Source organism: Erinaceus europaeus, chromosome 2 (assembly GCF_950295315.1).
Source record: "Erinaceus europaeus chromosome 2, mEriEur2.1, whole genome shotgun sequence".
Classification (NCBI taxonomy): Eukaryota; Metazoa; Chordata; class Mammalia; order Eulipotyphla; family Erinaceidae; genus Erinaceus; species Erinaceus europaeus.
In genome coordinates, this window is record NC_080163.1 from 198,109,473 (window position 1) to 198,136,359 (window position 26,887).

Sequence of the window (26,887 nt, forward strand, 5' to 3'; positions counted from 1 at the left end):
GGGGACCTACCTACCCAATGACCTCTCCTAGGGATACGTAGGGAACCCAACACACGCATCCAAAGAGATCTGTGTACACCTATGTTCATAGCAGCACAATCTGTAATAGACAGCCGAGACCCGGAAGCAACCCAGGTGTCCAAGAACAGATGAGTGGCTGAGAAAGTTGTGGTATAAACACAATGGAATAGTACTCAGCTGTTAAGAATGATGAATTCACCTTCTTCACCTCCTCTTGGTTGAAGCCTAAAGGAATCAAAGGACATCAGCCAGAAAGAGAAGGATGGATATGGGATTATTTCATTCAAGGACAAAAGTTGGAAAGTAAAAGCGGAAGAGAAACACTAAGCAGAACTTGGACTGGGTTTGGCGCAGTGCACCCAAGTAAAGGGCGCTGGGGTGGGGGTGAGGGGAGTGTTCAGGTCCTGGAACATGTTAGCTGATGAGGACCTAAGTGGGGGGTTAGAATGTTGTTTGGAAATTGAGAATTGGGGGCCAGGCGGTGGCGTACCTGGTTGAGCGCACATATTACAATGTGCAAGGACCTGGGTTTGAGCCCCCTGTTCTCACCTGTAGGCGGAAAGCTTAGCAAGTGGTGAAGCAGGGCTGCAGGTGTCTCTCTCCCTCTCTATCACCCCCTTCCCTCTTGATTTCTGGCTGTCTCTATCTAATAAATAAAGATAATAAAAAATTCTTTTAGTTAAAAAAAAGAAAATTGAGAAATGTTACACATGTACCAACAAGTGCAATTTTACTGTTGACTATAAACCATTAATCCTCTTAATAAAGAAAAAAAAAAGTTGGCTTCAACAATTTGTTTGGCTTTGTATGTTAACTCTCTTTTCAGCTACCAGGTTCCAGATGCCATCAAGATGCCGGCCAGGCTTCCCTGGACTGAAAACCCCACCAATGCATCCTGGAGCTCTGCTTCCCCAGAGCCCCACCCTACTAGGGAAAGAGAGAGGCAGACTGGGAGTATGGACCGACCAGTCAATGCCCATGTTCAGCGGGGAAGCAATTACAGAAGCCAGACCTTCCACCTTCTGCATCCCACAACGACCTTGGGTCCATGCTCCCGGAGGGATAGAGAATGGGAAAGCTATTGGGGAGGGGATGGGATATGGAGATTGGGTGGCGGGAATCGTGTGGAGTTGTACCCCTCCTCCCATCCTATGATTTTGTTAATGTCTCCTTTCTTAAATAAATTAAAAAAAAAAAAGTTGGCTGGGAATGGTGGAGTTATGCAGACATAAAGCCCTCAGTTCCAAAACTAAAATGAAAGTGTCTCCTCTCTCTCTTTTTTGTTGTGGGGTGGGAGGCAGAGGGGTCAGGGGGAATGGAGCAGGGCACCCCCAGCTCACACTGCAGTCCAAGGCAGCCTGTCCTGCCCGTAGCAGAGCGGATGGACATGACTCCATCCAGCCAGAGCCTTTTATCAGGCTGACTCCAGGCACTAATGAAATAAAGCGAGAAGCAAAGCCATCGATCTTTGGATGTGAACCCGGAAGACGGGTTCTGGGCACTAAAAGCAAGCACTTACTGGAATGGGCTGAACAAGACAACTAAGTCATCTCTAAATTAAAATTTAAAGAGAGAGAGAGAGAAGAAGAAGAAGAAGAAGAAGAAGAAGAAGAAGAAGAAGAAGAAGAAGAAGAAGAAGAAGAAGAAGTGCATTTCAGCCATCAGGTCTAATGCACTGATTTTTCAATGAGCCCTTGCTAAGTGGCACAGCGAGAAACTTCTGGTAATTGAAAAGTTGGGATCAAACTGAACATTCCTTCAATTAGGGTCAGGCGAGAGCTCAGGTTCAATCCCTGGCACCACCTTGTGCTGGAGCTGAGCAGGGCTCTTCTCTCTCTCTCTCTCTCTTTCCCTGCCTCCAGGATTATCACTGGGGCTCAGTGCCAGCACTGTGTATCCACTTCTCCTAGCAGACATTATTTTTCCATTTTACTGGATAGGACAGAGAGAAATTGAGAGGGGTGGGGGAGATAGAGAGGAAAAAGACAGACAATCGCAGAGGCAAAAAGAGAAAGAGAGAGAGAGAGAAGCCACAATCTCTACTTCCGTTTCTCCTTGCTCTTCAGAAACAAGAACTGCATTCACCTGGATGGCAGGGGTGTCACCAAGGGGAAGGCAATCTGAGGTCAGCCCCATTCTGGACAGTCAAAGAGCTCACATGCAAGGTGACAACTAGGACTGACAACCCTGAGCAGCTGGCTGCATCCTTGCTGGAATGAAGACAGGATGATGTCACCTGTCTGCTCCTGCTCTCACAGATGTCCTGAAACCAAGTGATCCCTGCAGGGAAGCCACATGTAGAGCGCAGTGTCCCCTCTCCCTGCCCCAGGACCAGCCTCAACCACCACATCCAGGCACCCTGTCCACTCAGCAGGCCTGAGCCCCAAGACTTGTCAGGACAGCTAGTCATGCCAGCATTTCACCACAGTGGGTGGCCTTTTCTTCCTATAAAAAATTTAGGGGAGTCGGGCGGTAGCGCAGCGGGTTAAGCACACTTGGCGCAAAGCGCAAGGACGGGCATAAGGATCCCGGTTCCAGCCCCCAGCTCCCCACCTGCAGGGGAGTCTCTTTACAGGCGGTGAAGCAGGTCTGCAGGTGTCTCTCTTTCTCTCCCCCTCTGTCTTCCCCTCCTCTCTCCACTTCTCTCTGTCCTAACGACATCAATAACAACAACAATAATATTAGCTACTACAACAATGAAAAAAACAGCAAGGGCAACAAGAGAGAAAATAAATTAATTAATTTAAAAAAATTGGAAGGGGATGGGTGGTGGTGCACCTGGTTGAACGCACACATTACACTGTGCAAGGACCAGGGTTCAAGACCCTGGACCGGGAGCCTGGTCCCCACCTGCAGGGGAGAAGCTTCACAAGTGGTGAAGCAGTGCTGCAAGTGTCTCTCCCCCCTTCTGTCTCTCTCTCTCTACCTCCCCCTCTCAACTTCTCTCTGTCTGATTCTGAAATAAAATCATCACAAAAAAGAAAGTATGATTTAAAAAATTAAGAAGAAAGATACAGAGAGGGTCTGGAGGTGGTGGCAAAGAGGATGAGGCCCAGTGGGCTCTCAAGCATGAAGTCTTGAGTTCAATCCCCAGCAGCACATGTACCAGAGTGATGTCTGGTTCTTTTCTATTTCTCCCCCTATCTTCTTCATGAATAAATAAAATAATTTTTAAAATAAAGAAAGACAGAGAGAGGGAAAAGGTAGAGAGAGAGAGAGGCCACTGCACAGTAGCTCCCTTCAGTGCAGGGGGTGGGCAGGTTCAAACCTGGCTCACACACATGGTAACACAACACACTATCCCAGTGGGCGATTTCACCACAACCCCTCCACCTTTTTATATATCTATAGAGAGAGAGAGAGAGAGAGAGGTTGAGAGACAAAAACAAGCAGAGGGAGAGGAGGAAAAGTAAGGCAGAGTTAAGAAAGCATTCTCCCTGCTGGTAGGGGCCAGGGCTTGAACACAGGTCCTTGCAGACAGTAATATGTGTGCTCTACCAGGAGCACCACCACCCTGTCTTTTTTTTAAATATTTATTTATTTTCCCTTTTGCTGCCCTTGTTGTGGTTCTTGATGTCGTTGTTGTTGGATAGGACAGAGAGAAATGGAGAGAGGAGGGGAAGACAGAGAAGGGGAGGGAAAGATAGACACCTGCAGACCTGCTTCACCGCCTGTGAAGTGACTCCCCTGCAGGTGGGGAGCCGGGGGCTCGAACCGGGATCCTTACGCCGGTCCCTGTGCTTTGCGCCACCTGCGCTGAACCCGTTGCGCCACCGCCCGACTCCCTTTTTTTTTTTCTTTTGTAACTAGATCTTGCGCTAGTTGTGTGAGCTATGAGAGTGATTCACAGGAGGAGGTAACTAGCGGTCTTGGCAGAAAGTTGACCCCCTTGAGTGAGTCGTACTGTTATCCAATTTGATAAATAAATACATCTAGAACACCTGCTTCACTGAAAAGCTCAGCTGTTGAATAGATTCTAGGCGGGCATTATAATGAAAGCACGGACTGGTCGCTGTCCTCGGTACCTCATGACTGTAGTCTAGGTCTAAACACCAGAATGTGCGTGGAAGTCAGTCTCTACAGATAACCTCCCGGTCTGTGCTCTGTATCAGACTCACAGGGCTCTTCAGTGTCAAGCTCTGTACCAGGTCTAGTCCACTGGCCTCCAATCACCCAGCCAGAGGCAGACGAGGGATTCGGTTCAAGGCAAGTCCACTTCCTCTTCAAAACCGCAGCAGCAAACAAACATGGGCTAGACCCCATGTGACTGGTCTACTAAGTCAGGAGCTGTGAGCATCTAGAAAGTGTTGTTTGCTCTCTAAAATAAACAGATTTCCTCAACAGTTTGACTTGTTTTTATCTAGATGTCAGTGGAAACACACATCAACTTTTTTTTTTAACATTCACGTATTCATTATTAAGAGAATGAGAAAGGAGGGAGGGCGAGCCAGGGTCAGAGCACTGCTCAACTCTGGCACAAGGTGGTGCTGGGGCTTGAGCCTGCAGCCTGATGCTCTGACAACAGAGCCATCTCCCTAGCCACACCTGCTTTTTGCTGAATGCAACATCTAAGTGTCAGACTGTTAAATGCTTCTTCTTCTTCTAGCGTTTGCCCTTCTTCCATAGCCAGTCAACAGCATCAAGTTGAGCCTGATGTAAAGTTTCGAGACCTCCTTTGAATCTGGAGAGGTGGCAGTCGTTGACTATGTGGGTCATAGTCTGTAGCCGCAGGGGCAATTCAGGTCGTCTCTGGCTAAATGCTGAAAGCTATCCAGGGAAGGGCAGAAATCTCCAATGCAAATTTGCTGTCTCCTGTCTGAAATTCAGTGGTAGGAGACAAAGCATATTACGTTGTGGTGAGAATAAGATTGTCTAAGTGGGGAGTCGGCGGTAGTGCCGCAAGTTAAGTGCAAGTGGTGCAAAGCGCAAGGACCATCGTAAGGGATCCCGGTTCGAGCCCCCAGCTCCCCACCTGCAGGGGAGTCGCTTCACAGGTGGTGAAGCAGGTCTGCAGGTGTCTGTCTTTCTCTCTCCCTCTCTATCTTCCCCTCTCTCCATTTCTCTCTGTCCTATCCAACAATGGTGACATCAATAACAATAACTACTACAACAATAAAAACAAAGGGCAACAAAAGGGAGTAAATAAATATTAAAAAAGATTGTCTTCTTCCGGTTCCAGCGCTTCTTCCGGTTCAGCAGGCTGAAGCCTTCGGTGCGGACATGGCCAAGTCCAAGAACCACACGACGCACAACCAGTCCCGGAAATGGCACAGAAACGGCATCAAGAAACCTTGATCACAAAGATACGAGTCTCTGAAGGGGGTAGACCCCAAGTTCCTGAGGAACATGTGGTTTGCCAAGAAACACAACAAGAAAGGTCTGAAGAAGATGCAGGCCAATAACGCCAAGGCCATGAGCGCACGGGTCGAGGTCGTCAAGGCCGTGGCAAAGCCCAAGCAGGCCAAGACCAACATCCCGAAGGGCTGCAGCCGCAAGCTCAAGCGACTGGCCTTCATCGCCCACCCCAGACTTGGGAAACATGTCTACATGGCCAGGGGTCTCAGGAGAAAAGACAAGGCTCAAGCCCAGGCCAAGGCCCAGGCTCAGGCCAAGGCCCAGGCTCAGGTTCAGGCTCCAGCTGCAGCTCCAGCTGCTCCAGCTCCAGCCGCCAAAAGTGCCCAGGCCCCCAAGGCTGCACAGTAGAGGCCTCTTCCTGTCAGTGTGAGGACAGGGGCTGGTGCCGTCCTGTGCTGTTTGTACAATAAACTTGAGACATGAAGAAAAGAAAAAAAAAAAAAAAGATTGTCTAAGTGTACTTATGCTTAATAATTACACAAAATAAAGTAGAAGCCCGCAAGTTGGCAAAACCTATATAATACAAACACAAATACAAAACTAAAACCCAATACGAACTGAAAAGATTAATTAACAGACTCTGCTCTACATTTTTCTTTGACTGTTTGTTTATGTATTTAATTTTTTTTTTACCAGAGCACTGTTCAGCTCTGGTTAATGGTGGCTGGGAAGGACTGAACCTGGGGCCTTGGAGCCTCAGATATGAAAGTCCTTTGGGGGGGAGGGGTCCTTTTTGCATAACCATTATGTTGTCTTCTCTTCCTCTAACCCCATCCTACCTTTGACAATTTTAAATTATCTTTTTTTTAAGTGTCTTTTTGTAGTGCTATTTGCCTGCCAAGTCTCATGCTCGTGGTAAAGATTTCTTTAGACCCCGTCTGGTGTTTACCATATATTCGTTAGCTCAATATATAATTTCCTGAACTCAGGGAGGAGGGGCCTCTGCTACTGAGGCTCTTACTTTGCAAGAGGCTCTGGGTTTGAGCCTCAGCAACTCACGGGAGCACCAGGCACTGCACAGGTGAAGCTCCACAAATGAGGGAGTACTGCTGAGTTATCTCTTCTCTTTACTGTTTCTCCCTCTCTGTCTCTCTTTGCCCCTGTCTCTGTCTCTTTATCTGAAATGGAAAAAAAAGAAAAATTGGGGGTTTGGGCAATAGCACATCAGATTAAGCGCAGGTGGAACAAAGCGCAAGGACCGTCGTAAGGATCCTGGTTTGAACCCCCGGCTCCCCACCTGCAGGGGAGTCGCTTCATAAACGGTAAAGCAGGTCTGCAGGTGTCTGTCTTTCTCTCCTCCTCTCTGTCTTCCCCTCCTCTCTCCATTTCTCTCTGTCCTATCCAACAATAACGACATCAGTAATAACTACAACAACAAGGGCAACAAAAGGGAAAAAATAGCCTCTAGAAGCAGTGGATTTGTGGTGAAAGCACCGAGACCCAGCAATAACCCTGGAGGAAAGAAAGACAGAAAGAAAGAAAGAAAGAAAGAAAGAAAGAAAGAAAGAAAGAAAGAAAGAAAGAGAGGGAGAAAGAAAGAAAGGAATGAAGAAAGAAAGAAAGGGAGAAAGAAAGAAAGGAATGAAGAAAGAAAGAAAGAAAGGGAGAAAGAAAAAAAGGAATGAAGAAAGAAAGAAAGGAAGGAAGGAAGGAAGGAAGGAAGGAAGGAAGGAAGGAAGGAAGATTGGTGGAATCATGCAGACGTGAGGCCTCAGCACACAGAAAGGGGAGGAAGAAAATATTCAAGGTCCCTCTGCTTCAAAGATTTCTCTAAGAAATGCACAAGGCAGCACAGAGGGCAGTAACTGCTACTGACAGCATCAATCCAACTGGAATTCAACTCAATTTAGTGAAAGCCCTAGACTTCTTTCTCTCTCCCTTTTTTTTTTTTTTTTGCCTCCAGAGTTATCGCTGGGGTATGCCTGCACTACAAATCCACTGCTCCTGGAGGCCATTTTTTCACCCTTGTTGCTGTTATTACCGTTTTTGCTGTTGTTGGATAGGACAGAGAGGAAATCGAGAGAGATGGGGGAAAAACTGAGAGGGGGAGAGAAAGACACCAGCACACCTGCTTCACTGCTTGTGAACCAGGATCCTTGAGCTGGTCCTTGCGCTTCGCACCATGTGTGCTCAACCCACTGCACTACCGCCTGGCCCCTGGAAGCCCTAGACTTCTAAAAGTTTTGTTTGTTTTGTTGTTGTTTGTCTGAGGGGGAGAGTTCTGTTCAGTTCTGGCTTGTGGTGGTGCTGGGGAGTGAACCTGGGACCCTTTGGCATGAGAATCTTTTGCATCACTATTATGCTGTCTCCCCAGTTCCCCGGCCTTCTTATCCTGGGGGGAAAAAAATCAGAAAATACTGACCCTAAATTTAGCTAGAACATGTTGGTGTGTTTTCTGGCAGGGTTTCGGAAGCAAGCACCTTCCTGCCGGGGGGGGGGGGGGGGACTCAGCCCAAAATAGCACTCACAGCTTCATATTCATGCGTTCCTTCTGATACTTCCTCCTGTGGAAACAGCATAAGGGTCTGTCCTTGACTGTACTCTCAACCAAGCTACAACCACGCGACAGAGATCTGAGCCTCAACAGTAGGCGGTAGATTAACCTACTAAGGCCCTTCTTGCTCTGAATGTTGGGCGGCAGGAGGTGGGGGTCACCGTTTCCCACCCACCCTACAGTCCCATGTGCTGAGTCATTTCTCCCTGAGAGAGAGAAAGAAAAGTAAGCAAGTTGAGAGGGGGTAGGGGGGAGAGGGGTCAGACAGTATTTCACATAATGTCCTGAGCAAGCACATCTTATTCTACCCTGTATTGATTCTATGAATGACTAGATTCTATTTTTTTAAAAAAAAATAATAACGATAGCACCAATGGGTATTTTATGCTTTTGTTTACACAGAATAGTCATCTATGCATTCAGATAAGTGGGTTATTATGTCCTGATTTCAAGCATAAGATTTGCAATCATGTGGTCCGGGAGGTGGTGCAGTGGATAAAGCATCAGACTCTCAAGCACGAGGTCCTGAGTTCAATCCCCGGCAGCACATGTACCAGAGTGACGTCTGGCTCTTTCTCCTCCTATGTTTCTCATTAATAAATAAATAAAATCTTTATTTAAAAAAAAAAGATTTGCAATCAGACAGGCAGAGGGTTAAAAGTCAATGATGCCAAAAAGATGTGTGTATGCCTATGTTCATAGCAGCACAATTTTCAATAGCTTAAACCTGGAGGCAACCCAGGTGTCCAATAACATGAGTGGCTGGCTGGGAAAGCTGTGATCTATATACACGACAGAATAGTACTCAGCTGTTAAGAATGATAAAGTCACCTTCTTCACCTCATCTTAGATGGAGCTTAAAGGAATCATGTGAAGTGAGATCAGCCAGAAAGAGAGGAATGAATATGGGATGATCTCACTTATAGACAGAAGTTGAAAAATAAGAACAGAAGGGAAAACACAAAGCAGAATTTGAACTGGGTTTGAAGTATTGTACCAAAGTAAAGGACTCAGGATGGTGAGAGGGAGGATCTAGGTTGAGGGTGAGAGTGTTTTGCATAAAACTGAGAAATGTTACACATGTATCAACAACTCTATTTATTGTTCACTGTAAACCATTAATCCCTCCAATAAAAAAATAAGGTCAACGATGCCGTGTCAAGTTATTCAATTTATACACCCATGTTAAGCGCCAGTTTTCAACAAATTGGAAGTTGTGAAAATCTACTTCAAAGCCTGATGTAACGAAGGATGCCAGCGGGAAGCCAGCACAGATGGAGTCACGTTTTACAACAGCAAGACTTCTAACTGAAAAGAAAACAGGGCAAGAATCTGTGGGAAGTTCCTAATACAAGAAAACATATTTCAATAGAAAAAGAAAAACATCTCAAGGCTGCTAAGATATTTAAAAACATCGTCATGATGCTATTGAATTTCACAGCAAATGGTCCCACTTTTATAAGACTTGGATCACTTTTCAAACTCTGTTCCACACAGTACATTACAAGTTCTCTATGGTTTCCAAGTAAGGCTTTCAAAGTGTAAAAGTAAGTACAAACTTAAAAGTAAGTACATCTGTACATCTTTAAAAAAAAAAAAAAAGCCTAATGGGGCCATGGGCCAGGCGGTGGCACACCCAGCTGAGCACACATGCTACAATGTGCAAGGTCCCGGGTTCAAAGTGCCACTCCCCACCTACAGGGGGAAAGCTTTGCAAGGGGTGAAGCAGGTCTGCAGGTGTCTCTTTCTCTCCCCCTCTCTGTCTTCCCCTCCTCTCTCCATTTCTTTCTGTCCTATCCAACAATGAACTACATCAACAACAACAATAATAACCACAACAAGGCTACAACAAGGGCAACAAAAGGAGAAAAAACAATGGCCCCCAGGAGCAGTGGATTCATGGTGTAGGCACTGAGCCCCAGCAATAACCCTGGAGGCCAAAGGAAAAAAAAAAAAAAAAAACAGAAAGAAAGGAAACAGCCTAACAAAATTACAGATGAGGACAACTCAGAGAAAGAGAACAGAGGATACAAAGAGGTTTTGGACACATACAGAGAATTCAAGGAACTGGACTCATGCACAGACTCCAGAATTCAACTGGGGAGAATTTGAGGACATAGGTTTCTTTCAGAGCATATGAGTCAATAATAATAATAATAATAATCTTGATCAAAACCACAACTTGGGAAAAGAATAATTAAGCAGGACAATATGAAATCAACTTCTCAAAGTTAAAATAAGCCCTTGAAAGGGAACTAGTGTTGAATTAAGTGCCTTCACTGGGAAGTTCCTCCTGTTCTCTTTTTCTCTCCCCTCCTTCCTTCTTTGTTTTTAGAACATATTCACTTTTTAATTAATTTATTTATTTGCCTCCAGGATTACTGCTAGGGCTTGGTGCCTACACTATGAGTCCACTACTCTAAGCAGCCATATTTTTTCCCCGTTGTTGTTGCTGCTGCTGCTGTTGGATAGGACAGAGAGAACTGAAGAGAGCAGGAGAAGACAGAGAGGGGACGAGAAGGATAGACACCTGCAGACCTGCTTCACCTCTTGTGAAGTGACCCCCCCTGCAGATGGGGAGCCAGGGGCTCAAACCAGGATCCTTGCGCAGATCCTTACACTTCGCACCATGTACACTTAACGCAGTGTGCTACCGCCCAGCCCCCTTTAAAATGTGTATTGGGGCTGTATAGTAGTGTGTGTGTGTTAAATGAATGACATCTTGCCTATTCAGTAAGGAAAGGAACCACGTGGATCAAAAGCCTTTACAATATGTTTCAGTTTGTCCTAAACCTGTATCACAGTAACGTGCTAAAGTACCTGTCACTGAACTTTTACTACAAAACTACAAAATATCACATAGATATGTTATATTCAAAAAAAAAAAAAAGAGGAGTATAAGAATACTCTAGTGTGGCCGAATCATTGAGAGGGTTTCAGGAGAGAATGACTACAGAATATCCTCTGACAAAGAAAGTGCTGCTAGCTGTTTTGCTGTTACGAAGGCATCCTGGCTAACAGAGTGAGTGCATCTTGCTGTGATCACTGATTGACAGATCAAAGAATTCTAGATCTGGAAGGAACCTCAAGAGACGTCATTGGATTTCAGTCCAGTACTTCCTCCTCCCAGTCCTACAGCTGATGACATAGTGACTAGATATAGTTATTTCAAGAAATTGGAAATCACTTAACTTACAAATACATATGTTCCACTTTTGGCCACATGGCTGATTTGCCTTTCATAATATTTATTAGGATGGGGCCGGCACGAGAGCTCACCTGGGAAGGCACCTGCTCTGCCATGAGTACGACCTAGGTTCAATACGACCTAGTACTAGTAAGACCTAGTACTGTGCCACCTCCTTCATATCTCTTTCAATCTCTCTCCCACAAAAAAAAAAAAAAAGGTCCAGAATGGTAAAGCCCCAGGGATGACAAAAATATAATAGATAAATAAATAAACTTACAAATTCAATATTCTAGAAACTATAGTATAGGCCAGCCTCTGATCTTCATTATATGACATTTTGAATATTAATTTTCTAGGAATGCACACTGTCCTATGAGAGTCACACTTAAAAAAAAATCACAATATACCCAAATACACAAGTTCCCCAAAATAAATTGGTGACTATTTTTCTTCTCACAATCAAAGGGATTTTTCTTAGAAGCACTGAAGTAGGAATGAATGGTTTCTAAAGCAATGCTTTCATTCCAGAATGTCATATTGTAATGCTAATAGGAAGGAAATGTGGTCCTTATATCTGATCTTCTTGTTCTCAAATGCATGTGACTGAAAATGGTTTAGTCAAAAATGGACCTTATTTTCTGAATCATCTGTATTGTATATTTAATCCTCCAATGCCACACCCAAATTTCTGAACTAAGAAAGCATAGCTACTAGCACAATAGCTAACTTCAGATGGATTGCTTCAGAAACTTGGACTATCCTCCTAGATATCTCAAGTAATTGTAGAAATATTCTTACATAGTTTCCCTTTTGTTAGCTGAATGATACTGCAAAACAAATTATATAGAGACAACATTAGCCTTTTTTAATGGCTTATTAACAATTATTTTGAAGAGAATATTCTCTGGAGATAAGCTTGTATATTTTGTAATATAGCTTGTTTCTGCTCTGTAGATGACCTTACCAATGTGTCCTAGAACCTCACCTCTCCAGAGCCTTACCCCACAAGGGAAAGACAGAAACAGACAAGGGGGATGGATCCACCTGCCAACATCCATATCTAGTGGAGAAGCAATTACAGAAGCCAGACCTCCTACCTTCTACAGCCCATAATGATCCTGGGTCCATATTCCCAGAGGGATAAAGAACAGGAACGCTTCCAGTGGAGGGGGATGGGATATGGAACTCTGGTGATAGAAATTGTGTAGAGTTGTACCCCTCTTATCCTATGGTCTTGATGATCATTATTAAATCAATAAAAAAAAGAATATGAATAAACAAGGCTTGTCTCAGAGACATACTTAAAAACAGCTTGATTTTATAATGATGGCACTAAGTCAATAAACGGTAAGAAAAACAAAAAATACTGAAACTAAGTTGGGGCGGGCCCATGGTTTGTACCTAGAGGGCAAATGAGAAAGAATAAATGATGTCTTCAAATTAGAAGCCATATGCTGTGTGTTTCTTTCACTTACGAAAAGTTATGGAGGGAGCATAAAAACCAACCAAAGTGTCCTAGGGTTTTGTTTGTTTGTTTGTTTGTTTTTAAGGCTAAACACAGGCTTTTCTCTCAACATTTTTTCTAAAGTTGCTGCTAAAATTGCTTAGCAGTTAATTGTCTTCCGGGTGGAAGGAAGAGAGAGAGAGAGAGAGAGAATTAGTTCCTCTGGGTGTCTGTGTATGTGCCTGATTTCACTGTATACAAATATACATCTTTGCAAATCTGCTAAGTTCAACCCGTTTTGCTGGAGAATTTCCAGTCTGTTGGATCTTTGCCCAAAGACTATGCTAAGTGGTTAAAAGTCCTTTGTGTACATATCTGTAAAACACCACTGTCCCTCCACTGGTGACCCCAGATCCCTCTATGGACACAGTCCTATGAGAGATCTAGACATGCCATGAAACACACTTTTGTTCCCCTGGATATCTAGGACAATAGAGACTTTCAGTTGCCCCTTCCTACAAGCATTTTACTTTGAGGAGCTCACCTTTCCCTGTGAAACTGAAGAAAGCTTTTCTGGAGAGGTTCTTCCCAAAAGATTTAAAGATCTCCCAGTTTTCTGAAGAGTTTAGACACCTGTCTGAGGGTCTAGAGCACTGGACGGTGTTTTCTTTGCATCTGGAAGTAAAATGCAGAGCCAGATGCTCACTGAGAAGGGCCTGCTCTGCCTGTGAGGTGGATGTCCCAAACATCCCATCCACTCTGCCTCTAAGTCATGGCGGCCACTGTGATTCATGTGCAAACCCAGGTCTCTCCAACTTGCCCAGGCTGGCTCCATTACTTTTTTGCTTGCAAATCCATCAACACCAAAGCACACAGGTCACAACAATAGTTCACCCAAGTTCTACCTTGCTGGTGAGGAGACCAAAAGAGTCACTTTCAATCACTAAACACACAGCTGGAATCCCAATTAATTGCTACAGTGTAGGAGAGGGAGGCGCTGATTTCCTTGGGAAAATCAAGTCACCAACTAGCTTATGCGAGTTCTGTTGCTCTTTCTGTCCGACATCGTCTCTGCTATCCACGGGCCAACCACAGAGGAAGGGCTAGGTGCAAGGGTGACACAGAAAAATCCTCCCCCTACCACTCCCAGACTGAACCTCCCTCCAAATTCTGTTCTCCTCTTTCAAGAGAAATGAGCAGTGTTTGAGTTTCTTGAGTGTTTATCTTCTCCCTCTTTTCAGTGAGGCTAGAAAGTAGCTTTTTGTTTTGTTTTCTTAATGCCAATCAACGGTAAATGACTTCAGTCAAAGGAAAACATAACATGGGCTGCTGAGATCACTCTCTTGGCTAGTGTGCTGCTTGGCCATGTGTGAGACCCAGGCTCAAGCCTAGCCCCTAACACACTGAAGGAAGGTTCAGTGCTATGCTCATATCCTCATTCTCTCTCTCTCTCTCTCTCTCTCTCTCTCTCTCTCTGTGTGTGTGTGTGTGTGTGTATGTAACATACCATAGGATAATAAAGGGATCTGGTGGTGGCACCTCGCTTGAGTGCACACATTACCATGCACAAGGATGCAGGTTCAAGCTCCTGGCCCCCACCTGTGGTGGGCAGAGAGAGAGGGTTGGAAGCTTCATAGGCAGTGAAGCAATGTTATAATCCCTCTTTCTCTCTAACTCTCCCTCTCTCTCTCTGCCTCCCCCTTGCATCTCTCATTCTCTGTGTCTCTGTCCAATTAATGAATAAATAAATAAAATATTTAATAGAAAATAACATAACATGGAGTAGGGGAAAACAGAAGATGTTTTCTCCAATTACAAGAACTGCCTGTATCATGCAATTAGCTCGGTTTTGAAGGGGAATATATAAATTCAGCCGAGAGATTAAATTTAGCAGAGGAAGATTACATTTAGCTATGAGAGAAAGACCAGAAAGTTCCCATTTGATTTGACTCTGAAACCAATCAAGATGAATGAATCTAATTCTGTCATTACTACCAATTACACATGGTCTCCAGGAAAAAGTATTCTAGAAAAAGCAGGGCTTGAGAGTTTGAGTAAATCTCTAGCAAATTATGTTATCACTATTTAGCAGAACGAAGGGCCAGGGGCCCATCACTATAGAAATGCCTCAGATATTACACTGGATTTATATAAAGATATAAGAACTTGAGATCACTGAAGTATACATATTATCAACATTATCATAGTATCATGTATTATCAACAACCATGTCAATGTGGAGTATCCAATTCCCTAATGTCTAAAAAGTTCAGAATTTGCTATTTTCTCTTAGAGAACATAAAAACTTAAATAAGAGCTTCCAAAGGCGGGGCTACAGGGTAGCAGCTGCTGCGTTTTGCTCTCCCAGTCAACTAGGAATAACAAAGACGACCACCTGAGAACACACCAAGGCAAGACTCTGGATTACTTTGGGAACCCACCAAGTCATGGATTGAAAGTCTTGAACTGGGAGTCGGGCTGTAGCGCAGCGGGTTAAGCGCAGGTGGCACAAAGCACAAGGACCGGCATAAGGATCCCGGTTCGAACCCCGGCTCCCCACCTGCAGGGGAGTCGCTTCACAGGCGGTGAAGCAGGTCTGCAGGTGTCTATCTTTCTCTCCTCTCTGTCTTCCCCTCCTCTCTCCATTTCTCTCTGTCCTATCCAACAACAACAACAACAACAACAATAATAACTACAACAATAAAACAACAAGGGCAACAAAAGGGAATAAATAAATAAAATAAAATATTTAAAAAATAAATAAATAAAATAAAAAAAAGAAAGTCTCAAACTTTCTGATGCACAGACCCCAGTTCTAAGTATATGAATATATCTAGGCACTTAAGGCTTCAAATTAGTAAACTGACTGAAATTTAATGGTGGGCTTAAATTTTGTATACATTTATAAAAACGACTATTTATTTTAAATATTAACTCACCTGTAGTCTTAGACCAGGGAGACAGGAAGCAACTGGTTGTGTCACTATATAACATACAGCTATATGTAAATAGCATTAAATGGCATAAATCATGGTGAGATCCTGTGTAATACAGCAAATCCTAAACATGGGATTTTCAAAGTAAACCAAGTTCCCAAATAACTTGATTACAATATTAACTATCTATTGCCTTCTCACACTCTTAAGACAGTAGGAAGCTTCCCTTTTTCTATAATACCCATATGTCTCCCAGTCCTGGAAACTCTGGGGCATGGAATTTTCCTGCACGCTCCTCTTGATCCAGACCGTTTGCTACTGCATCTGCTAATCTCAACCAAATCAGTGCAACCAGTACCACCTCAACACAGTTCACCTCAGATTGTGTCCAGAGACACCAGATGTGAAATGGCAACCCTTCAGCTCCAGTACTCTGGTGAGACCGTTCCTAGCTCACAGGACTCCTCAATTCCATATCAGGCGGCGAACTTCCTAACAAAGCCACAGAATCTAGATATAGACCATAGCCCATGAGACAGAGCACATGTGCACATGTATACGTTAGTTATGGGAAAATATACACCTTATATTAAAGTGCACGACAGTTTGCAGTGACTGAGTAAGTGCAACAATTAAGTAGAAAAGACCTAAAAAAAGATACTTTTTGGACCGGTTCGAGCCCCCGGCTCCCCACCTGCAGGGGAGTCGCTTCACAGGCGGTGAAGCAGGTCTGCAGGTGTCTATCATTCTCTCCCCCTCTCTATCTCCACCTCCTCTCTCCATTTCTCTCTGTCCTATCCAACAACGACGACATCAATAACAACAACAATAAAACAACAAGGGCAACAAAAGGGAATAAATAAATAAACATTTAAGAAAAAAGTACTTAATTGAATAGTTTCTACTTAGACCTAGATACCCTCCTCACCTACTTCCTGTTTCACTTCCCTCAATCACCCCAAGGCTCACCTTATCAGACAAGTTAAGGTCTACAAAAGCTGGACAGGGGCAAGAGACTGGCACACTTTAATGATGGCTCTTTTGGTCACTATCAACCCACCCCATCATCTGGGTAGCTAGTCAGGGGATTCTGAGATTCCTACGTAGACATGATGGGCCTAGACTTCTGACAGATCCCTCTCCCCATGGTGACTGGTCACCTCCATCAGGAACAGCACAGCGAACCCTCTTATGGGCCTCTACAGGACCTTGCCTTTAATGTGGGTCAACACTGGTAGGGACTGGCCCATTCTCCGAAGGAAGGTTGGATCAATATACTCTGCCACTCGAGGAAGATGGGTCCAGCAATGAAATGCAGCCTAGAATGTACCTAGCTGTGACCACAGAAGGCAAGCTCAGACCTGCAGGGATGTGGAGGTTGCACAGCCGAGGTTCCTATGTGCTGACTATGGGCCCAGGTCAAATCGATGTGGTTTACAGTTAACAGTATTTGTATACTTTTCCCATAACTGGGAGCTACTCTCTTCTCTGATACAGCTTTCTAGTTCTACTTCTGACTCTGACACCAACTCCCCAGATAGTGTCTTTGGCCCACCTGAATGTTAGCTGTTGGGCCCAGGCAAAAATTAGTAAAGTCATGGGCCCCTTGGAATATACCTAAAATAGACTTACTACCTTTTTCCAAAATGGAGACCCCAAATCCCATCGGCTATAGTCTTACCTTTAGGTTCCTGATTATTAAAAGATTTGTTCTGCTTTATATCTTAATTCTTTCTTTCTTTCTCTCTTTCTTTCTTTCTTTCTTTTCTTTTCTTTTCTTTAATTTTCATGCTTTCTCAGACACCAGCTTGCAGATGCTACCATGATGCCAAGCTGACTTCCCTGGATGGATGACCTCACCAGTGTTTCCTGGAAACCCAGCTCTCCAGAGCCCTACCCCACTAGAGAAAAATAGGAAATGGCTGGGAGTATGGATTGACCTGCCAATACCCATGTTTGGCAGAGAAACAATTACAGAAGCCAGACCTCCCACCTTCTGCACCCCCTACTGATCCTGGGTCCATGCTCCCAGAGGGATAAAGAAAAGGAAAGCTTCCAATGGAGGGGATGGGATACAGAATTCCGATGGTGGGAATTGTGTGAAACTGGACCCCTCCCTTTATCCTATGGTCTTGCGGATCATTATTAAATCAATAATAAAAAAAAACTTAAATGAGCCTTTAATGATGTACTGGATAAAGCCTTACACCCTCAAGCATAAAGTCCTGAGTTCTATCCCGGCATTGCATGTGCCAGAGTGATGCTCTGGTTCTTTATTCCTCTCTCCTTCTCTCTCTCTCTTTCCTTCTCTTTCTTCCTTTCTCTTTCTTTCTCTCTCTAATAAATAAAAGTAAATTTTAAGAAAAGCCTCAAGACTGTAAATATATCTGGTTCAAAAAATGTCATATTCAACTCCTGTAACTATTTTCACATCCTTTTGATACTTGTTTCTCCATAACTAGAATAAGATTTCACATGTCAGTCAGATAAAGATCTTAATGATTTCTTTTTATATATATTTATTTATTCCCTTTTGTTGCCCTTTTTATTGTTGTTATAGTTATTATAGTTGTTGTTATTGATGTCCTCATTGTTGGATAGGATAGAGAGAAATGGAGAGAGGAGGGGGAGACAGAGAAGGGGAGAGAAAGACAGACACCTGCAGACCTGCTTCACCGTTTGTGAAGTGGGGAGCTGGGGGCTTGAACCAGGATCCTTACACCAGTCCTTACGCTTTGAACCACCTGCAGCGCTACCACCAGACTCCCCAGATAAAGATCTTAAGGTGTGGTCCAGGGACCTATACCTAAAGGGAAGCTATTAGAGAAACCAAGACTCAGCACTGAGTTCCCTTCCAGGTCAAGTTCTCTTGCTAACCCCCAACACTGGTTTTTAGAGATGTCTTTGGTGTAGATAAGCATCTATATCACTAAAGATAATATAAAGTACACTTTGAGTTAAGGAAGATACTAACCTGTCTGCTTTACAAAAGAGAAAAAAAATTTATCTTCAAGCCATAGTTATTGGTCTTGAGAACCTACATTTGAATGACATGCAGTACCTAGAATTGAACTTCTCAAAGAATGTTCCAGAGGAGTAGAATGCAAGGGTCTCAGACACCTGGCTGAAAGTGGGATGGAGCCACAACACTTGTCTTTGTGCCCTCTGCCAACCCCAGATTTGATGTGATTTTGTTTTGTTTTGTTTTTGCCTCCAGGGTTATCGCTGGGGTCGTGCCTGCACTACGAATCCACTGCTCCTGTGACCATTTTATTTATTTTTTATAGGACAGAGAGAAATTGAGAGGGGGAAGGGAGAGAGACAGAGAGACACCTGCAGACCTGCTTCACTGCTTGTGAAGTGACCCCTGCCTCCTCCCCCCTCAGGTGGGGAGCCAGGAGTTCAAACCGGGATCCTTGTGCAGGTCCTTGCGCTTAGCATTATGTGTGCTTAACCCGGTGCGCCATCACCTGCTCCCCCTCTCCTTGCCCTCAGAATTTATTTTTCACCATGTTTCTGCAGGTTAAAAAAAAAAAAAAAAAAGCACCAGTATCCCTAAAGTAGCAGGTGTCTTCAATCTTAATGAAGAGATCTACCCCTTCAGGTAAATATCCCTGAAATAATGAGAGTGTGAAAGCGAAATATGCATTTGCAACTTTGCATGTCTTTGGGACTATATAAGAGAGGGGCCTCCTAGCAGCTGGAAAATAATGAGAGTGTGGGAGTGAGAACAAGGGGAATGGATGGTTTCCCTTTTGACATTTTCACAAGGCTTTCTGAGGGTTGGGATGAAGCGTTAACTTAGTATGAGGCAGCATACATGCTTCAGTGCATGGGAAAATCTCACAGGTCTTTGGCCTGGCTGCCACAGTGAATGTAACATAAAGCCTCCTATAAGCTCAGAGTGCAACTGTTACCCCCAAACCAGATAGTTCCTGTAACATTTGAAAGACTCTTCAGAGAAAAGAGTTTCCCCTAGTCCAAACTCTTGACTTTTCTTAACCATCAGATTTCCACAATCCAAGCCTGTGATTGCTATGCAAATTAAAAAAAAAAAAACTGATACTCTATGATCTCTTTAGTGATCATCTGTCCTCCTTCATCTATCCCCATTACTAAAATGCTTCCCATATCGATAGAACCTGGCATGTGCGTCATGCTGATGCAATCTATTTAAATTATCCAGAATAAAATGTCTTATTGGCGAGCTTTGAGAAATTGATTTTCTGAGTAATTTTAAGAGCAAAGCTTTGATCAAAGAAAAATAAGCCACCAGCCCTCTCAGAGAATGGAGAGGTAACTTTGGTACAGAAATCCCCATATGTCCACTTTGTCTACTGTATCTCATTTCTTCGCCCCGTCTCCTACTTCCCACCAATAAATACAGTGACAGAATCATCAGTTAGTCCTTTGATTCCCAAAGAGATATTTTCCTATACTGCAGAGAAAAAGATCTTATTACATTTCTCAAAATTAAAATGTTGTGACAGCATTTTTCCTTTAGGTCAGTTTTCACACACATACATGTATGGTCTTTACCCAAATAGGACTTAGTTGCATTCCAGCTCTGTGTCTTTTTAATGGCATTCCTTGTACAGTAACAGTAAAATACCAAAAGTACCTTTTGCAGCATGGTTGTCATTTGAAATATCAGTTCTTCATGTCCCTGTTCAGGTACTTACCTAAAAGAGCAGAAAAGGAAACATCAGCTTATGATAATTTTAATTTATAATTAAGGACAGTTTTTATATGCCTAATAAAAAAGGTCGCTAGCAGGTACTAATAAATTACCAGAAAACTTTGTTCCTTATAAAGGCAGAAGAGCAAAAATAATAGGTAAATATTCCTAGAGCTCAGAAAGGCAGGAAATATCAAAACGGATGACCCCCATGCCACTACTTTCCTTACTTTGCTCCATGTTGCAAAACTTTCACATAAGAGGGTGTTTTTTGTTTGGTGTTTTTTTTTTTTTTTTGCCTCCAGGGTTATGGCTGGGGCTCGGTGCCTGCACCATGAATCCACTGCTACTGGAGGCTATTTTTTCCCCTTTGTTGCCCTTGTTTTTTCTTTTTATCGTTGTTGTTATTATTATTGTTGTTGTTGATGTTATTGTTCTTGGACAGGACAGAGAGAAATGGAAAAAGGAGGGGAAGACAGAGAGGGGAAGAGAAAGATAGACACCTGCAGACCTGCTTCACCACTCATGAAGCGACTCCCTGCAGTTGGGGATCTGGGGGCTCCAATGGGGATCCTTGCACCAGTCCTTGTGCTTGCTTCATCCGCTGCACTATTGCCCACACACCCCCCCCCCCTTTTTAAGGTCTCATGAAATATGGAAGGTTAAACAAAAGCAAACACCAGAACGTTGGTGCAGACAAGGAGAAAGCCAGCAGGTGCCTTCCAAGCAAGGTCAAAGTCATTCACTCATTCATTCAGCACATGGCTATTCACATGTTTGCAGTGCTGGGGGGGGGGGGGAGTCAGTTCAAGGTGATTCAGTCCCCTGCCCTCAGGGCTGTCATCAGCATGGAGGGGAGACAGGATGGGAAATTCATAACCACAGCCACAGACATCATGATGGAGAGAGGATCCAGCCACAGTGCAGACACCAGGGACATCGTTAAAATTCATCTGCAATATTCTTGCCTTTAGGTTCATGATTAGTCAACAATTTGTCCTGCTTTATATGTTAACTCTTTTTCAGCCACCAGGTTCCAGATGCTACCATGATGCCAACCTGACTTCCCTGGGCAGATGACCCCACCAATGTGTTATGGAGCCCCGCCTCCCCAGAGCTCTGCCCCACTAGGGAAAGAGAGAGACAGGATGGGAGTTATGGATCAACCTGTCAACGCCCATATTCAGTGGGGAAGCAATTACAGAAGCCAGACCTTCAACCTTCTGCACCCCATAATGACCCTGGGTTCATACTCCCAGAGGGTTAAAGAATAGGAAAGCTGTAGGGCACAAAAGTAAAAACCCTGTGGTGAGGGGGAGGGTGGACATGCACCTTCCTGGGCCAGCGGGTGGGTGGGGGTATGGGGGTGGGATGGGACACAATCTTTTGGTGATGGGAATGGTGTTTATGTACACACCTATTAAATTGTAGTCATATAAATCACGACTTAATTAATATGAGAGGGGGAAAAACTGATTGTATGTTTAACAAAAGAACTTTTCAAAGTTAACCCAATTACCAAATAATGTGATGATAACAGTAATTATCCACTGTCTTCTTGAACCCTTAGACAGCAGGAACCTCACATTTCCACTATAGAGCCTAAACTTCCCTCAGTCCTGGGACCCTAGGGTAGGGCCCACTTTCCCGTATGCTTCTCTCAATTCTTATCAAATGATATTGCATCCGCTGATTGCAACCTAATCAATGCAATGAGTGTCACCCCAGCATGCTTCACTTCAGATGGTGTTGAGAGACCTCAGGTGTGGAACGACAACCCTTCAACTTCATCACTTGGGTGAGACCTTTCCTTTCATAGTATTCTCTAATTCCATCCCAGATGGTTCACTTTCTAACAAAGTCCCAAAACCTAGATATAGACCAGGTTCCAGGAGATAGAGCATATGTTCACAGGTATCCATAAACTAGGGCAAATATATAACTGAAAGCAGAAGTACACTAGAGTTTGCAGGGAGTACCCCCCAACACTTCATCTCCACAATTGCAACCTTTGGGTCCATGATTCTTCAACAATTTGTTTGTCTTTGTATGTTAACTCTCTCTTTTTTTAAAAATTTATTTAAGAAAGGAGACATTAACAAAACCATAGAATAAGAGGGGTACAATTCCCCACAATTCCCATAACCCGATCTCCACATCTCACCCCTTACCCTGATAGCCTTCCCATTCTCTATCTCCCTGGGAGTATGGATCCAGGGTCATTGTGGGTTGCAGAGGGTGGAACTCTCTTTTCAGTCATCAGGTTCCAGATGCCATCAGGATGCCGGCCAGGCTTCCCTGGACTGAAGACCCCACCAATGTGTCCTGGAGCTCCGCTTCCCCAGAGCCCCACCTTACTAGGGAAAGAGAGAGGCAGACTGGGAGTATGGATAGACCTGTCAACGCCCAGGTTCAGCGGGGAAGCAATTACAGAAGCCAGACCCCTCCCACCTTCTGCAACCCACAACAACCCTGCGTCCATGCTCCCAGAGGGATAGAGAACTGGAAAGCTATCAGGGGAGGGGATGGGATATGGAGATTGGGTGGCGGGAATTGTGTGGAGTTGTACCCCCCATCCTATGATTTTGTTAATGTCTCCTTTCTTAAATAATAATAAAAAAGAATAGGAAAGCTATCAGGGGAGGGGATGGGATATGGAGTTCTGTGGTGAGAACTGTGTGGAACTGTATCCCTATTATCCTATCTATGGTCTTGTCAATATTTCCATCTTATAAATAAAAAATAAAATAATAATAAAATTAGCATTTAGGAGACTTGGTCTGGCTGCTGGGCAATTAGTGGAGTAAAGAAAAGTCGAGAAAATGGGGACAGGAACAGAAATAATGAAGCCCACACTCCAGAAGATGTTTGGATACAGGAAATTTTAAGAAAACCAAACAGCTCGATGATGATGATGATGATGATGATGATGATGATGATGATGATGATGATGATGTGTTTATGAGAGAGAAATAATGGAAGGTGGAGGTGTTGGCACCTTGGTTGTGGGTGCATAGTGTGGGAATAGGCAATCTGAGGAGAGGTGAAACTAGATCCCTAAACTCTCTGTAGCCTTGTCAGCAAATGTCACCCAGTTAAAAAGCTGGGGTTTTCACTGATCTACTTGGATCCACCTGCATATCAGATTTCAGGCTCAGGCAAGAAAAAAAAAAAAAACACTAGTATAGCTACAGGCCCATTGGAATATAACTAAAATATGCCTACTAGCATATTACTACCAAATGGACCCCCCCCCCAATTCTTCATCTGCACTATTTCAGCCTTTAGGTCTATGATTGTTCAACAATTTGTTTGGCTTTGTATGTTAACTCTCTTTTCAGCCACCAGGTTCCAGATGCTAACATGATGCCAACCAGACTTTCCTGGACAGACAACCCCACCAATGTGTCCTGGAGCTCCGCTTCCCCAAAGCCCTTCCCCACTAGGGAACGAGAGAGGCAGACTGGGAGTATGGATCAACCTGTCAACGCCCATGTTCAGCGGGGAAGCAATGACAGAAGCCAGACCTTCCACCTTCTGCACCCCATAATGACCTTGGGTTCATACTCCCAGAGGGTTAAAGGATAGGAAAGCTATCAGGGAAGGGGATGGGATACGGAGGTCTGCTGGTGGGAATTGTGTGAAGTTGCACCCCTCTTATCCTATGGTTTTGTCAGTGTTTCCTTTTTATAAATAAAAAAAAAATTTAAGTTAGGGTTTTTTACTATTATTTTATTGGAGGGGGAGTTTATGGTTTATAGCAGTTATCTACATCGGGCACCATTTCCCCTACTCCATCCACCCCTCACCTCATATTTTTTTCTTTTGCCTCTAGGGTTATTGCTGGGATACTACAAATCTATCACTCCTGGAAGCCTTTTTTTTTTTCTTTTTCTTTTAAAATTTTTTAAATTATCTTTCTTTTATTGGATAGAGACAGCCAGAAATTGAGAGGGGACAGGATGACTGAGTGGGAGAAAGACAGAGAAACACCTGCAGCCCTGCTTCACCACTTGTGAGGCTTTCCCTCTGCAGGAGAGGACTAGGAACTCGAACCCGGGTCCTTGTGCACTGTAACATATGCACTCAACCAGGTGCACTACCACCCGGCCTCTAGCCTTCCCCCTGTAGGTGGGAACCTGGGGCTTGAACCTGGTTCTTTGCACATTGTAACATGTGCACTCAACCAGGTGAACCACCACCTGGCCCCCTAAAAGCCTACAGCACCTGGTATTCCCAGGTGGTTGGTCTTCCATCCAAGTACTGACCAGGCCAGACCCTGCTTAGCTTCTGAGATCAGATGAGATCAGGTGTGTTCACGATGGTATGGCCATAGACATTTGTTTTTCCTTTTTCTTTCTACTTTATTTTTTATTTGACAGGAAAGAGAGAAAATGAGAGACAGAGAGGGAGAGAGAAAGACAGACACTTGCAGACCTGCTTCACCGCTTGTGAAGTATCTTCCCTGCACATGGGAACTGGGGACTCAAACCCAGATCTTTGTGCATGGTGATATGTGCGCTTAACCGAGCACGTCACCGCCCAGCCCCCTGTATATGTAACTCTTAAAAGAACATCCTCTTCCTCTCTGTCACCACGGTTACTACAGGACTTGGTGCCGCCATGACTCCACTGTTCCCGTTTATTCTAAATGGACGGATGGTGAGATACGGGAGAGAGGGAAAGGGAGGGGGAGATGGAGAAAAGCTGCAGCGCTGCTCCCCCACTCATGATGCTGTCCTCCCCACTGCAGGTGTTCCCATACGGAGTCCCAGGGCTCAATCTGGGTCCTTGTACACCCCCACCAGGCATCCTTTCCAGGCACATGGAAATTCACCTGTCCACATCCAACAGGTTACTACTCCCTGGGAAGCTTAAGGAACCAAATGTGGAGTCAAACTGGAATTTCTTTCTTTCTTTTTAAATTATTTTTATTTATTTATTTAATAGAGACAGAGAAATTGAGAGGGGAGAGAGAGATAGATGGGGAGAGACAGTGACACCTGCAAGCACTTGTGAAGCTTCCCCCCTGCAGGTGGGGACCAGGGATTTGAACCCAGGAACTTGCACACTGTAATGTGTGCACTTAACCAGGTGCGCTACCGACTTGTCCCTCAAACTGGAATTTCTTTTGTGTTTGCGTCAACATTTTATTTGTTTGTTTATTTATTTTATTTGATAAACACAGAGAAATCAAGAGGGAAGGGGCGAGAGAGAGAGAGAGAAAGAGAGCCCTGCTTCACCACTGGCAAAGCTTTCCCCCTGCAGGTGAGGACAGGGGGCTTGAACCCACATCCTTGCACAATTGTAGCATGCATGCTCAAATGGGTGTGCGACCACCTGGCTCCCTCAAGCTGGAATTGCAGGAATCATTATGAAGTTCAAAATATTGTAAGGCTCCACATCATAGGGCCTCAGAACTCAAAGGGATTTTTTTTTTTTTTTCTTGAGAAGCAAAAGAGCAAGTATGCTTTCAAGTTTAGCCTTAATGCTCTCTTGGCAGCCACGACCTTGACTCCTGTCTCTGCTGCCCTCACAGGGGGCTGGGGTCACAACCACAGGTCACAGCAGGGCTGGGACAATGTCTGTATTGAGAGCCCATCCAACGGCAGAGACTTGCAAATCCTGTGCTCCCAATTCTATGAGTCAGGTACTGGGAGCTTGTTGGAAATGGTCAAAAAACAAGGGCAACAAAAGGGAAAATAAATAAATTTATTTTTTAAAAAAAATTTAAAAAAAGAAAAGCAAAAATACAAAAGTCACCAACAGAGTCAGGTGGTGGAGTGCTTGACTGAATACACATGTTACAGTGCACAAGGACCCAGGTTCAAGCCCCTGGTCCACACATGCAGGGGAAAAGTTTTCCGAGTGGTGAAGCAGTGTTGCAGGTGTCTATCTTTCTCTCTCCCTCTCTATCTCCCCCTTCCCTCTCAATTTCTGGCTGTCTCTATCCAATAAATAAATAAATATAATTAAAACATTTTTTTAGAAAGTCACCAACAGGTGGCCAGGTGATAGGCAGCAGGTTAAAAGCACATGGCACAAAGTGCACCAACCGGGGTAACGATCCTGGTTTGAGCCCCTGGCTCCCCACCTGCAGGGGGTCACTTCACAGGCAGTGAAGCAGGTCTGCAGGTGTCTGTCTTTCTCTCCCCCTGTCTTCCCCTCTCTCTCAGTTTATCTCTGCCCTACCCAACAACAACAACAGCAATAACAAAAACAACAAGGGCAACAAAAGGGGGGGAAATGGCCTCCAGGAGCAGTGGATTTGTAGTGCAGGCACCAACCCTCAGCGATAACCCTAGAGACAAAAAAAAAAAAAAAAGGCACCAACAAAATATGAACAAACCAAATTGAATAATATCCTAGAAGGCTCAGGTGGAACCTATCTCAGGGGAGGCAAGGATGGTTCAGAATATGCAAATCTATGGGACCGACCACTTCAACAATCCCAGGGTCAAAAGATAGTCTGATTCAATGACCAGATGGTTTCCCTCGCATGTGGAATCTAGAGAACTGATACACTTGAAACCGAAATAACAAACAGAACAAAACAGAAGCAAGCAAACTGTTTCTAAGACTTGGTGAGAACTCTAGTGGCTATCTTTGGGAGGTGGGAGGTGGGGATACAGAACTTTGGGTGTGGGTGGAACTAACCCTGTCATCTTGCCATTTTGTAACCTACTATTACTCTCGAATAAAACATGGAATAAAAATAAAATTTAAAAGATAGTCTAATTGCTGGGGGCTAAATGATAACACACTGGGT

General features: G+C 44.2%; 1 protein-coding gene and 2 pseudogenes across 2 annotated transcripts in view; 1 reads left to right on the forward strand and 2 right to left on the reverse strand.

The window, feature by feature from the left end:
* Positions 1 to 26,887, reverse strand: part of LOC132536851 (ankyrin-2-like) — a 328,978-nt gene that overhangs the window by 226,069 nt on the left and 76,022 nt on the right. Inside the window, exon 2 of one of the 2 annotated variants that reach the window (XR_009548398.1) lies at positions 20,062 to 20,122. The exons of the other annotated variant lie outside the window; for it this stretch is intronic. The gene's annotated coding sequence lies outside the window, so the exon portion shown is untranslated. The remainder of the gene's footprint in view (positions 1 to 20,061; positions 20,123 to 26,887) is intronic. 2 annotated transcript variants of the gene reach the window in all.
* On the forward strand, positions 5,197 to 5,794 carry LOC103123834 (large ribosomal subunit protein eL29-like; annotated as a pseudogene).
* LOC132537273 (5S ribosomal RNA) lies at positions 24,334 to 24,456 on the reverse strand (annotated as a pseudogene).